Source organism: Haliotis asinina, chromosome 11 (genome assembly GCF_037392515.1).
Source record: "Haliotis asinina isolate JCU_RB_2024 chromosome 11, JCU_Hal_asi_v2, whole genome shotgun sequence".
In the NCBI taxonomy this organism is placed as follows: Eukaryota; Metazoa; Mollusca; class Gastropoda; order Lepetellida; family Haliotidae; genus Haliotis; species Haliotis asinina.
The window spans coordinates 55,308,350-55,323,013 of NC_090290.1; positions in this window are offsets into that span (position 1 = coordinate 55,308,350).

Consider the following 14,664-nt stretch of genomic DNA (forward strand, 5'->3'; position numbering starts at 1 on the left):
GTGTAACAATGTTCAAAATGTAATTTACTTATGGATAGTCAGTGGTGGGCATTGGTGTGCTGTACTCAGACAGAATACAGAGCATTAAAATCCCACAAGGTTTTCCACTTCATTCTGATCTAGAGAGAATTTTCATTAATACACTGATTTAGAAAAATCAATAGATATGCAGCCTGTTAGGGAACTTGCGTGGTGCCCTATTTGGCTTTATTGCCTCTGCCTTTTGATCCATAACGTGTCACTCCACTGTACAAGATACTGCCTCTGTCATACGATGTGGTGATTTGTATTTATTAATAAACATAGTTAATATTAGAATATAACTGTTGATTGCTATTGCTTTGTTGTCGGCTTCACGCCGAGTTCTTTTCCGGACTGATATGACGAGCGTGAAGTTGGAAATCTAAACGTTCAACACAGTCACCTTGGGGACCAATTAAAAAAGTCATAATTTTCATCACTTTTCAGCAATAAAAAGTTTCCGTTGTACAAAGCAAAATAAGTTGGTAAGTCTATTTTATTGTGTAGAACTTACGTTGTCTTTACTGCTAAGACCGCTTTGTACAACTACATTGTGTGTCCGTTGACGATATAGCTGGAATGATACAATGATACAATGGGCAAAATCTTTCTTCAATAAGAATTATAATTTGAATAATATGATGTGTCAGTTTCACGTATGTGATAATATTATGGAGTAATACTAAAACTGAGCGGACGCCGCTTTCGGGAATGGAAATACAGAATTGTTGGATTCACCACGGTTCTTCTGTTGACAGCTCTAATAGGAGAACATTTGTAACCATCTGGCTCGCTGAATGATGATCAGTGTTCCGAAAGTGTTCTTTGAGTGTTCTACCTGGCAACACTTTCTGGAAGAACTCTCAGGACCTGTAAAGGATTGCTTCTTACACAAGGTCTGTATGTCTGTACATATATATGTTTTCACACACAGTGAGGATTTGGTCGCCAGCAAGAGTGCCAGCAAACGGGCCCGGTAATGGAAGGCTACTCTCTGGATATATCAGTTCTTTATGCATAACACTTTGGTGTAAATCGAGTTCTTAGGCGCTGAAAAAACCTTCGATTGCTGATTGTGGCAAGCAAATTGGCTCCCAGGAATTCGGTCCAAGCTCTGAGCTAGTAACTCCTGTAAGTGACTTTGTCAGAAATGAGTCTGCCTACCAGAACTGAATTGGTTCTAAGTGAGATGAGTTGGTATTAGGACAGCTACAGTTCAGTCCCCACGGCAATGAAATCCCACTGAATGCGTTGCTCATGCAATCAGTGCATTGCTATGGTTTGGATACTAGCACATCCACTTTTAAATCAGCGCTAAACCTAGAAGCATAGCTCTAGCGAACAGAAATTCTATCCAAAAAGCAGAGGTTTCTGGCGTGCCGAAGGGACGTCTTAGACTGCAACGTGGGCGACTGGTTCACCCGTAACCCAGGCGTTCCTAGCTATCAGCTAACTTTAATACATTTACGTTGGAAGCTGGAGAGATAATTATTAAGCAAAAGTCAACACCTCAACATCAAAGGTTCTAATGCTATTTGTGCTAATGTATTAAGCCAGATCAGCGTATATACGTTACGTAAAGATTAACAAAACACGTTAAGCCTATTTCGGCGAGAATATATTTAAGTTTGCTCCTAGATGACATTTGTCATTCGAACCCGTTCGTTCGGCATGATTGATATAAACAGAAGGGTAATATTTTGTAGGATCATTTTGGGATGGTAACTTGATCAACGTTTCATCAGAAATGATACTACAGCATGTTTTCTCACAAAGCACGAAACTTGCATAGTGATGTGTAAAATTTCAAAACTGCCATCGAGAATACGCATATTACTCAGTGTTTTAGTCACAGTTCTCCAAACTGGGGTCAAAATGGATATGCTATTGTTTAATGAATACTTGTCTGTGAGCATGGTGGTGGGTGGGTGTTCGTCTGGCGCCGTCGAGATTTCAGCCATTCACTCGTGATAGAGCCTACCAGTTATTTCCTGTTCAGACATCGGGTTTATTGTCAGAAACGCATTATAACGGGATATATTAATCATTTTTGGTTCAAATGTTTGTCTGAGGCCTATAATCAACCGTAAGAAACAGCTGCGTAAATATTTACCCTGAAAAATACCAAGTCTCCCCCTAGAAAGGGCTTCCGATATCCGATATGATTCCTTTTTTCGATATTTGGTGCGTCTGTAAAAACATAAAAATAGAAATAAACCATGATGTCAGTTGTAATTCTCTTTACGTGAAACATCACTCGGTTGCGCCTAACTATTTTAACGTGACTTCATCATAATGAAGCTATGGGTTGCCTATACTAAACAGCACGATTTGTCTTCATTCCAATATCTTTCTGCCAAATGTTCCGTAAAATGTTACACCGTTCATTGACTACTCACCTACTGCACAGGGAAACGGAAGTGTTGGAATTCAGCCACTGTGTCGGCTCACACATGCAGTGGATTGGACGTTAACCCCGCTGGATACTGAATCATGTTTGTATTGATTCATTTGATATGGATTCTGAATACATATCCGCTCTGGTGTTTCAAATGTCTTCCGTTTGGACAATGATCCTGGTACTGCTATACTGATACCGTTATATAGTTGGCCACATCTGGACATTTAGTGTATACTTATGTGAACATCGTGAAGATATCATCTGGCGTGCATCTGGATTTTGTACTTGAGGAATGTGAACATCATGAAGATATCATCTGGCGTGCATCTGAATTTTGTACTTGAGGAATCCTTAGTCTTAATATTAAACAAACAGTGGAACATCTCGACTTAAACCTGTTCACATCAATCCAGTGTGATTTCCAAAACAGTTAACAGCTCGGCTCTGAACACGTCTTTGTTGGAAACTCTGACATCTTTTGGAAGTGCGTGATATGGACCTTCACATCTGCACACCTTTACGCCCATCACAAGGGATGGGCCTTTCTACATGTTCTAGATCCCCACCTGAACTTCTCTGTATGTGACACTCAATGTGCATCAGGGGGATTGTAAATGAGCTACTGATAACATCACAAGATGATTTTATCTTGGACAAAGCGTAAATTTCCAGTTTAAACTTTTCGAGAAAGTTGTTTTGAGGCAGTATGATTTTCTTTATTCTTTTCCTCCTGGAATATTTTTGTAAGATATGAGACAGATTTTCGCCACTTTTAGCAATATTTCAGCAATATCACGGCAGAAATGGGTTTCACGTGTGTACCCATGTTGGGAATCGAACCGGGATCTTCGATGTAACGAGCGAACACTGTCCGATACACACTGAAATGAGTAGGAATATGCATAGGGAAGAATTGATTATTATTCTCACAATTCCATTTTTACTGATTTATTCTTATAGCCATAAATTATGTTAAACTATGAAACAATCTAACAAGAAGCCATTCACCATCTTTTCTGGTTTGGGTTTCCGCCCTTACCTTTAATTGTATAATGTTCTAACAGCTGGCAAACATTTCGTAATTGCTCGTTGGTTGCCCAGCCGTTCAAGCTTGACTGGCAATACAAAGCGGACAGTTTCCTTGACTCATTGTAGCTATCCTTGACAATAAATCTCTCGCATGGTATTCCTTGCGGTAAACTGTAAACCTATCATTAGATGTGATGTTCGGAATCTTATGCAAGACTTATGAAACCCAAGTAGATATTACCAAACTTCATGAATTGAAACCAGAAATGTGATATCCTTGCTTAGGATGCCAGTCAAGACGCGAGGAGGTCATATTACAGCGGGGGCGTGTTGACATTTTGGATACTCATAAATATTTATTGAATGTTGATCAGGAACATCCGATGTCTCGCTCTCGGGATGGAAGAATTACAGACAAACGTATAGTGCTTGCCTCTGTTGATTTTCCAATCGTATGGGAAAGCAAGGTGAAGATATTTCAAAGTAACAACAATCAAGCATTTGGTTTTAAACAGAAATAAGATTTTCTACTCAATTTTGATGTACACAACGGGGATTTTCATTGGTGCTGTAAATAAAGATTTCAGGACAATGTAAAATCTCGATGTGTTGTTTAGTATACTGTTTGTTCTATTTTTACTTTACAAACTACATTTTAAACCACACCAGGGATATATTCCATAGTAATTTGAACTATCCTTTTCATACGATATCATTATACATTGCGTACGACATGATGTGTTGCCAACTGACGTTTAATTTTATTTGAATTAGTCATGAGAGGAACGTTATGTTATTCTATTCTTCATTCATTCACCGAAAATATTTCACTCTTGTATTTCAGTAGTGCATTCATTCCTTTTTAATCATTCATTTACTAACTTCAGTATATTCCTTCATCCATTCACTCTCGATAATGTGTAATATTCCCTGTCAATAATTCATTCTTTCAATTTCACGAATCAATATTCTGTACATTCATTATCAGCTTCTATCATCCATTTTCAATATGTCCAAACTGGGAAAAATATAGAGAGGACGGAAATACCCAAGGGTAAGCATCAAACATTCATTCAAAGAGCTTCTTTATCCCGTCCGATGTTATATGATGTGTGGGATAACATGCCACAAAAGTGGTGAATGGTTTCAGTGGATGTATAGGGGGTGTAGATGGCGAAGAAAGACATGCATTGTCGAAACTACGTCATCTCTACGTCATCCCGCATAACATCCGATGCAGTCAATATGCAAATCAGAAATGTAAACGTTTAAACATATTCTTACGGAATGACGTGGATAAAAAAGACACCAGTTCTTTTCATTGTCTGTCGTGACAACACGCATAACATGATGTTTTTCATTCTATTGTCATAATGATGTTTCAGCTTCCATCAGAAACGATGAAGATTTTGTAGGAAACAGTTGCAAAACCTGTAATAGATTCCAATTTGTGAAAGCCCATTCAGAAGATGTACCGAGATAAGTTTTTATTTTCAATCCATTCACAAAACGAAGACAATGCTGACGTCCAGGTAAATCAAGCTGAGGAGGATCTTAATGTGGCGTCATTGTTGACTTTGGTTTGTCAGCGTCAGTGTTTGTGCCTTATCCAATATGAAACGACGTGTCGTTTAACACCCACACACCAATCCGATCACATTCACACCCACCCCACCCCTCCCCACACACACACGCCCCCACCCCCCTCACACACCAACACACCAACACACACTAACACACACAACACTCAGACATACACTCACACACCAACACACACTAACACACACACACACTCAGACATACACTCACATACTCGTGCATTCATTTTGTCAGTTACTCATCCAGTCATTCCCTCCTTCCTCACACGCCGTCTCGCTCATGTCATTTGTCCTTGTATTTCATGATTCCTTGAGACATTAGGTTACTACTCTCAGTTTATTCTCTGTGCAATATTCACTGTATCTACAGAACAACATTGTGTTGACCATTTCGGGTTTACGTTCAAAATCATTAAGTTGTCATTCTCAATTCGGTCGCTTGTCCGTTCCAGTGACTTCCATAGATTTGGAAGTAGATCTAGCAGAATAATAAGGGCAGTATCAGGGTGCAATGTATACGTCATGGATTGAATCTGGAGGGCCTAGATTCATTTCGATGTAATCTTTGAGTGATGAGGTCGTATTTTGAATTAGTCAGTCCTCACTTGCCCTCCTGGCTATATCTGCCGAGTCCATCATATGTATTTGACGATACCAACATGCATGCACATTGTCTGGGACGAACAATATTCTATTACGTGTATTTGCTTGGGTGATGTGTTTTCCAACACACACAGAGGAAAAGTGAACCTTCAACACAGAATGTTTGGCCGATGAGAGGTTATTAGCTAGAACATAAAAAACATTCCGAGTTCCACAACACCTCAAAAAGAGTAAAATTATACAACTGTTCATGCATTTTCCAGCATTTATATCTACACTCCTATCTTGTGCTACAGATACATTATCCATCAGTCTACGTAATACGGATGATAAAAAAACAGTATCTGGCGAATGTTTCAATATGTAATCTGTCCTAAAAACGTACACCTCCCAGGGAGTACATGATAAAGTTGACAAGATACTGACTGCACAGTCATGCAAGGATGTCTCTCTCAAGAGGGCTTCACTTCAAGTCATGGGTGGCTTCATATCATGTTGCATGCCATGGACTCATCTTCACTGTACATGAATTTGAGTCTGTTAAAACACTTCACAGTATCATACGATGTTTGTATATCAGCATATTCTGCCTTCTAGGTTTTGCAACTTAATAGACTCATTTACACAAAACATTTACCAATGTTTTTCCTTGTAGATTTTAATTGTGTCTGTGTATCATGTGTACAAGGAAAGGTGACTTGGCATATATGTCAATACGATTCGGCGTTTCTATTACCTTACTGAAGTATGTGAGAGAGTGGTAAGGAGATTAGTTTGTTTGTAACGTCTCGAAGGTAACCTTCGTGCAATGTTAAAAAATGGAACTTTAAGGTTCGCCTTAGTAAAGGCTGCTTCTTAAAAGGAGTCCCAGGTTTAAAACATATTCCATGGTGCATAACAGATAAACTCGCGGTGAAAAGTATAGCTGCTTTGATCATGAATTCAAGCAGATGTGGAAACTCAACAATACAGTTCTTGTGTGTTGGTGGACATAATGCTGTAAAGTTGATGTGAAGACACATTTTTCTCAAAATAGTCTTGGAATGAACTTCATCTCAGTGTAGATGTTGCAGTCAAGTTGTGAATTCCTCATTATAAATATGGAATCCTTTATAAAGTCAGAAATCGAAAATCATTCCAGATATTAACAGTTATTATGCCGCCGCTTGTGTTCAAGCCGATTTACGAATTGGGCTCTGTTCATCTACAATGTGAAACGTGTGTGGCGAAACATGGTATGCATAACAACGAAGACCATCACTTTTAGGTCAGATCTGACTCCTCAGTACCACTATGAAAATCCCCTTATTCGATTTTATTGCGACTGCATAAACGATGCCTATCAGAACAGATCATAATCATTAAGTGGATTTTCTGATTTAGAATTCTTAACTGACCATAATACGACATTTCTGGACTGACAAATATGAAGTAAGAACGAACTCCTGCCCACTATCTAGCTTAGATTCCCAATATGATGTTATTTCCATGAAGCAATTCATCATTTTCAGTCTCGCAAGTAAAGACTTCGAATTACATGTCAGAGCAAGACGACGCAAGAGCATAATTCAGAATTGATCTTAGAAACGCACACGATATAGCTTCATGAAAACGTTTCTTAACAGATAAATATTTATGCTATTGAACCATGAATCTCAACAGTCTTTTATACGTATTCATCTCTGAGTCATGTTTTAAGTTTTTGACGGATCGCTACTAAGAAGGAGCACTCTTATCTTTCGCAATGCTGTAGAAAATTAGATAACGACCTCTTTATCAATTACTACCTGATGCCGCAATCAAATAGTACGTCTGTAACAAAGTCCCTCTCTGATCTGAAGGTAACAAAGTATCTCTTTGTAATGTCATGGATATTATAAGAGTCTGGCCGTCAAAAAATACAAGAGCAAAAACAAAACAATAAAAAAAAAACACGTCAACATTTTCCTTGCTGTTGTAATTTTGAAATAGCCACATCGAGTCCCTGAACCTGTACTACTTCATGACCAGTCCTACTGTCGTACATTTATAGCCAGGTCCGATATCATTCATTTCGAGTTCAAACTTGCAACCGTCGAGAAGGTATCTGATATGAATGATTATGTATTCCTGACCTTGAAATTGGTAAGGTGCCATAATCTGCAAAGTGTTTCATTAATTACACTGTAAGAGTAAAATGGTTATTTAACAGAATATGTTTATGGGTGAATGATAGCTTTAACTCAATGGTAGTTCATCTATCTGCCAGTGTGTGTGTATTTCAATCCCTTTCGGGATTCCGTTATGCATTAGTGCTACGGGAAACACATAAATTAACTGACAGATTCTGAAATAAAAAGGCCAAAAGCGTCCATCAAAAGAATATTCAAGAGAATGCATGACATAACTGGTCGTCAGTAATCTAGTCGTGTCGTTAGGCTTGATTGACACTTTCTGGTAGGGTCAGGCTAGGTGGCACAGTTGGCTGATGGGGCCCTGCACATTACATCACCAGTTTGGTAAAATAAAGATTGGGTAATTTGCAATCATTCGTGATCAACTAGAAGGTTGACGTCTTCTGATTGCCATAAAAAATAACAAACTCCTTTTTAGTTTACCTATTTAAGGTGTTGAATAAAGAGAGAACATCGCGTAATCTAGCAATAACACCCACAATGCATCAGTGAGGAAGAGACGTATTTATATTTAAAGCCGTTTTGAGCAGTATTCCTGTTATATCACGGTCTGTCAGTCTGATGCGAGAAGAACGTCCAATTTGTTTCAGGATCTTGTTGTTTTACACTTTAGTGAAACTCACCGTCACAGGTACGATGCTGACAAGCGTAGGAACACAATCAAGGTGGACCGAGGGACGTTTTCGCACAATGCACTGCAGCGCCTTAGACAACTGTAGCCAGAACCATTAAGCTGAGTCTGCTGGTCTCCCGCGGACATACTCGCATGTATCATTGTTTGGTGGAATGAGAAATTGTTCTAAATGTTGTAGTGATTATATATGAGTGAATGGGTTTGGTTTTACGCAGCTTTTAGCAGCATTCCAGCAATATCAAGGCGGGAAACACCTGACATGGACTTCACACCTTGTGCCCATGTGGGGAATCGAACCCGGATATTCGGCATGCCGCGTGCGAGTGAACGCATTAGCCGCTAGGCTACCACTTGATTACATACGAAATACCAAAACGTCAAGATCATACGGTCAGAAGGTTAACATCAGCAAATGTCTCTATATTTGAGGATGAACCTATCACATGATGAAGCAATGTTCAAACATTTCTGAAGAGATTGTCAGAGATATTAAACACTCATTACCTCTCTTGATGATTCACTTCACTGCATACACCTGTTCGCTATAGACACGGCCGTTTGCTCTCGCCCATGTCTTCATCACCATCGCCAGGAAAAGCATGGCTATAAATAGTAACCTGCAGGTTAAGTGTTTTCACCATGGATGGTGCTAAATATAAAATGGTTTAATGTCGACAGTGTGGTTTTCTGTGCTACAGTAGATGGGGAACAGTGTTCGCCATTAGGTTGTCTTTTTAAAACGTTATGATGCTCGTGTTCACATTTAAAGAAATGTTCACATTTAAAGAAATGTTGTAGAGTGACGATCTAGCCTGTTTTTTTTGTATTGTAATGTCCTTGATAGTGCTATTATTTAAAAGTTAAATATTAGTCTTAATTCTGTCTGTGAAACTCTGATGTTTTGTTCTGTGTCTCTGGAAAGGAGCAAAGTAAACAATCTGATTATTCACCTAAAGAATGAAGAAAGCAAGTTCGTACATTTGTACATCTTAAATTCAGGAATATTGCTTGAGCATATCTACATACCTATAATATACACGTCGAATATGCAACATGTACCGAAATATATGTGTAGGCGTATCATTGATACATGTTTTCTCAGATGAATGACCATCAATACATAAAGCACCATATGCGGAACCCTCCCTCGGAAAGGCGTATAAAACACGAGGAGAGACCACATGTTTCAGCTTTCAGTTGCTATTAATGAATATAGATACGTATGGACGCATACAAAATCGCAATTTTATTTAAACCATATCACTGTACTACTGGCAGTAACGTTTCATCACTGGATTCCACTGAGCTGTTGCATCTTAAATCCAACCTTCAATTCGCAACGTCCGGACAAAGATACTGAGACACGTGTAGGCCGCCGCAAGTTTTATCCTACACTTCTAACGATGTTTGCGCTTGCACATTTCAAGCGTTCTTGTGGATATACTAATATGACATCCACAGCCCTTTTCACTTTCTGCATGGTAATAACATACGAAATATTAAACCTTTTTCATACCAAATTGGTAACATGTTTAAAGATACTTATTAATATATTCGGTTCCCTGTTCCTCCTCCTTCCTTTTCCTTCTTCTCCTCCTCCACGGATGTGAACAAAGCAGTATAGTTGATACACTGAGCTGCAATCCACGTCCTCAGGCTACGATGACAAGCCCACATCTACGTCACAGAGCCCGACAAGCCGATCCATTTAGTCGTTCATACAAGCAGCACCCTTTGTCGGTGCCTAACTGTGCTTCATAGTCTCCAGGGAGACTTGTATAAATCACATGACACAATCAACCAGTAGGTCGCATTTGACAAAAGACCGATCACACGCCCATTCAACAACCTTGTTTCCTTTTAAACACCTGCACTACGTCTAACTGTATATATCAAGAAACATATTTCTGTCATCAGGAAACGTTGCAAGTGCGTCATATGTAAGGATACATTGAATGTTACCGTTACCATTGACTTTGTCCTCTACAAAATATCACGCCTAAGGACTGACGGTTATAAAATATGTATGCAGCCTTCTTCTCATCTGTATGTCTCCGGAAAGAGCCACGTGTTAATGCGGAGACAAAGGTAAGACTGCGTGGGGCGCCCATCTGGTCTTTTGAAAGTAAGATACTCCATCAGTTTGTTCTCGCTTGTAAGGATCATTGGATGGTAATCGACTTGTCAACATGACGTGTCATTGGTAGTCGTGCATAAAATGAATTAGACAATATCTGATTCGTTGAATATATTGGGGGCGAAAACCAAATAGATTGTTCGTGAAAGTCATGTTTTTAACACGACGGTTATCTCTTCACAGCTGAAAAATAAACGCCAAGGAACCGTTTAGTTCAATCATTATATTGTTGCAATATGATATATTTAACCGTGGCATGGTTTCAGTGTTGATTTGAATTGATGAGATGTTCCAGATGAGTTCTGGAAATGACTGGAATTAACACAGATTAGATATTCAAATGTCAGGAAAAACAGGAATAGGCAGATATTTTTTTATTGATATCATTACAGTGCTACCAAAAGCGTATAACAGTCAATGGGTATGATTTCAGTATCTGAACAACAACAACAACAACAACAACAATCTGTAAGCCAGACAAGGACCCAGTACTATTAAAGATATATGGCCATGGTTTTACACTCTGAGCAATATCAATGTATGAAAAAAAAAGAAGTGAAAGTGTTTAGATATTTTATTCGTGACATGCAATGTGCTCGAGCACTAAACATTTCATAGGTTAGAGACTCGATAACGATATTGTGACGCAGGATATATCTTCATTAATGTTACTTTAAACATGATACCTTATCGTGTACCTTACGGTGTTGACAGCTGCAATCCCCAAAACAGATTCGCAAGTAGGATAGTTTGGATTCCAGTATTTCCAACATTAGAGGGATGAAATACAATGACCCAAGGTAAGGAGTCGGACCAGTATGGAATTACTGCGCATGTGTATTCATTGAGCAAGGAATCAAGGCGGGAACCATTTTTTAACCTAATCTGAAGAAACGGTGTTTAAAATTACATTAACTGAAAGGTAAAGTGGTGAGACCAGGTGTTCACAAAGAAGTGTGATCATACTCAGCCCCACAGGTAGCACCTGCATGGCTATCAGTACGACGGCAGTAATGGTTGAATGGATGGACTACAATGAGAATGTTTTAAAAGAACACGAAGAAAGGATAGTGCGTTTACACATGCACTTCGGCTCACAACTAAATAAATCATGATTGGCGTTGTTGGCAATTCAAGGATATGTAAATGTCAGGCACATTTTATTGAACAGGAAAGGAATGTAACGAGAAGTAAGTACCACTCATCTCTAATGTGTACACAACATCACGGGTAGTCATTGTGGATAATCATTGGCTTGGAGATCGCCTTGCAAGCATGAACCAAGGGAGCCATAACTCCTGAAAAGAAAACGAAACCTGTCTTTAGTGGAGTGTACTCTTGGGTAATGTCACTGTTTTCTTATGTCTATATGTGATATTAGTACATAGGGAGTCTTGTATTGTGGCACTTTTCCATACATTTACCATTTCCACATGATGCTGATTTAAGATGGCACCGGGATTCTCTGCACACTTATGCCATGGTTAAATGGTTCGTTTTTGATCAGTTTGATCAGTTTGATCAGCAGTTTGGCCAGAAGAAGAAAACTTCAAATTAAATACAGGTGTCTATGATTGATGATCTGAGGGAAATCATTTTCCTTTTCGTTGCTTCCTACACTGTTGTCGGGGAATACCTCAAAACTGATTATACTCTATAAAGCATATTTACATTACTAATGAGCAGACCATTGAATGTAAAACTATTTCCACTGGCTTAATAGGTGCTTTTGTTGAAATATGCAATGGATATGACTTAAATCCTTATGTCAAAATCAGCAAAGAGCGTCAATTTTTATTCATTAATCATAAACGTCTGTGTCGAATGTACGGTTTCACCACACCATGTTGTGCTTGTGATGGGTGCCACCGGCTGCCCAATGAGCCTGGTGGCCTGGGTGCTGTAGCTGAAAGAAGTCTTAGCGCTAAGACTACCTTAAGTCTGTGTTTAGGTACGGGAGCTGCCGTCACCTTAGACCTAAGACTGCTTTGTACAACGACACCCCGCCCCCATCTCCACTTGACAGAGGTTCATACACACATGCTCATGCTGCAGTCGACGCTTTTCACCAAATCTATTATAATGATGGAAATGGTGTCAGTTAATACTAACACATGTGAAACCCTCGTACTCCACAAGCACATGTATAAGCAAGTACAAACAGGGACATATAATCATACACCAGTGTTTTTAAAATGTGCTTTGTTTCCAGGCACATAATTCTCTGCACATTAATGCCTGTTAACTCTTTTGAAGTAAAGGTGTCTCACAAATTGGAAACATGTTTCATCACATTCATCGGTGTCTACATTCCGTCTTTAAAGGAACAAAACATAGTGCTATTGGGGCATTTATGCCATACATGTGCAACAGATCGCGCGATAGTTGGTTACAAGGATGGTTTTGCATGCACGTATATGCATGTATATCGGGATAACACAATCGTTATTATTTAGAGAACCAAATAAATCACTTGCCTCCGTTATTAATTACCCATTTTATTTTAAGAAAAATGAGGTTAGTTTTACGCCGCAAATAGCTATATGGATTTAAATAACCGAGTCTATGCCAGACAATCCAGTGACGAATAGCATGAGGAGCGATCTGCGGGATACGATGACGTGTCAGCCAGCGAGCTTAACCACCCAACGGTGTTAATCACGTCTTACAACAAACATGGGTTACTGAAGATCAATTCGAACCCGAATCTTGCAGTGACGAAACACATCTAGTACACTGCGGATGGGCAAGATACAAGGATCTTGTGCACTACAGCAGGGTTAGAAATATGTATCGTGTGTAACAGAGCAGAGGTAGAAATACGTACCTTGTGCAATACAGCAGATATAGAAATATGTTTTAAGTGTAATACAACAGAGGTAAATACGTACCTTGTACAACACAGCAGATATAGAAATATGTTTTAAGTGTAATACAGCAGGGGTAGAAATACGTACCTTGTACAATACAGCAGATATAGAAATATGGTTTAAGTGTAATACAGCAGAGGTAGAAGTACATGTCTAGTGCGTATATTCCACGGAAGAAAAAAGAAGTTCCTCATGCGCCGTAGAAGGGTCAGAAATACTCTTCTTATGCACAGAAAAAAGTGTGACGTTCGCCCAAATGGTGTAATACATATATCTCTTGAACAAGAGATGAAACAAAACATACCAAATGGTCAAATTACCAACACCAGAAAATACTTAGATTAATGAGATATCTCCTACATGTGGTACACGTGGCAGGTGTTTATCGTGTCTGCTTACAATAGGCCATTCAACAGTGTAACACGAGTGCCGCCCAGTGGTGTAGAGATGGAACTATGGGCACGATAATATGTCTGCCAGATAGTAATATATCGATACCTCCCACCATCTGCTCCTTTCGTAACAGGAACGCCTGCAGCGATGTAAATTGAACTGCAGTTTTCATGTATATAGTGGAACTGAACGTTATCAATGTTTGTGTAAACATAAGAATGTGATAATTTCTATGAAGGGTAACAGCTGCATCCGTTAACAGGAGTGGCATGTTTTATGTTAGTATACTGTACATGAGGATCTAATCATCACATCAATGCTGAGTGGACACAGTAAGTGTAGTCATATACTGTCGGCTAACATCGATATTGATAATCACAATATTAATCCAAACACAACGCTAGCACCTATACCAATGTGCTTTTCACAGATTGATATTGAATATAATTGCAGCAAAACTATTCTATACAACATATATAAGAAGTGCATGTATGGTTAAGTAGAGCCTCTGTCATCATTTAATGCTTCATATTCGTCACTGTGCTGTGTTTGTTTAGGTCCATCTATCACGCGTTGGTACTTTATGATATACACAATCTACCCCAAATGTATTGGGCTATTAAAATATAAACACAAAACAATTTCAGACACATCCACCTTTTCAGTATTAAAAAAGTAAATGCCGGTGTCTCTGATGTCATTTAACTCTGACGTCACAGTATTCTACAAAACCTTTTGCTGCAGTTTCCGTTGCAGCGATGTGGGGGAGGAAATATTTGTAAATAATCACAGGTCATGCATTAC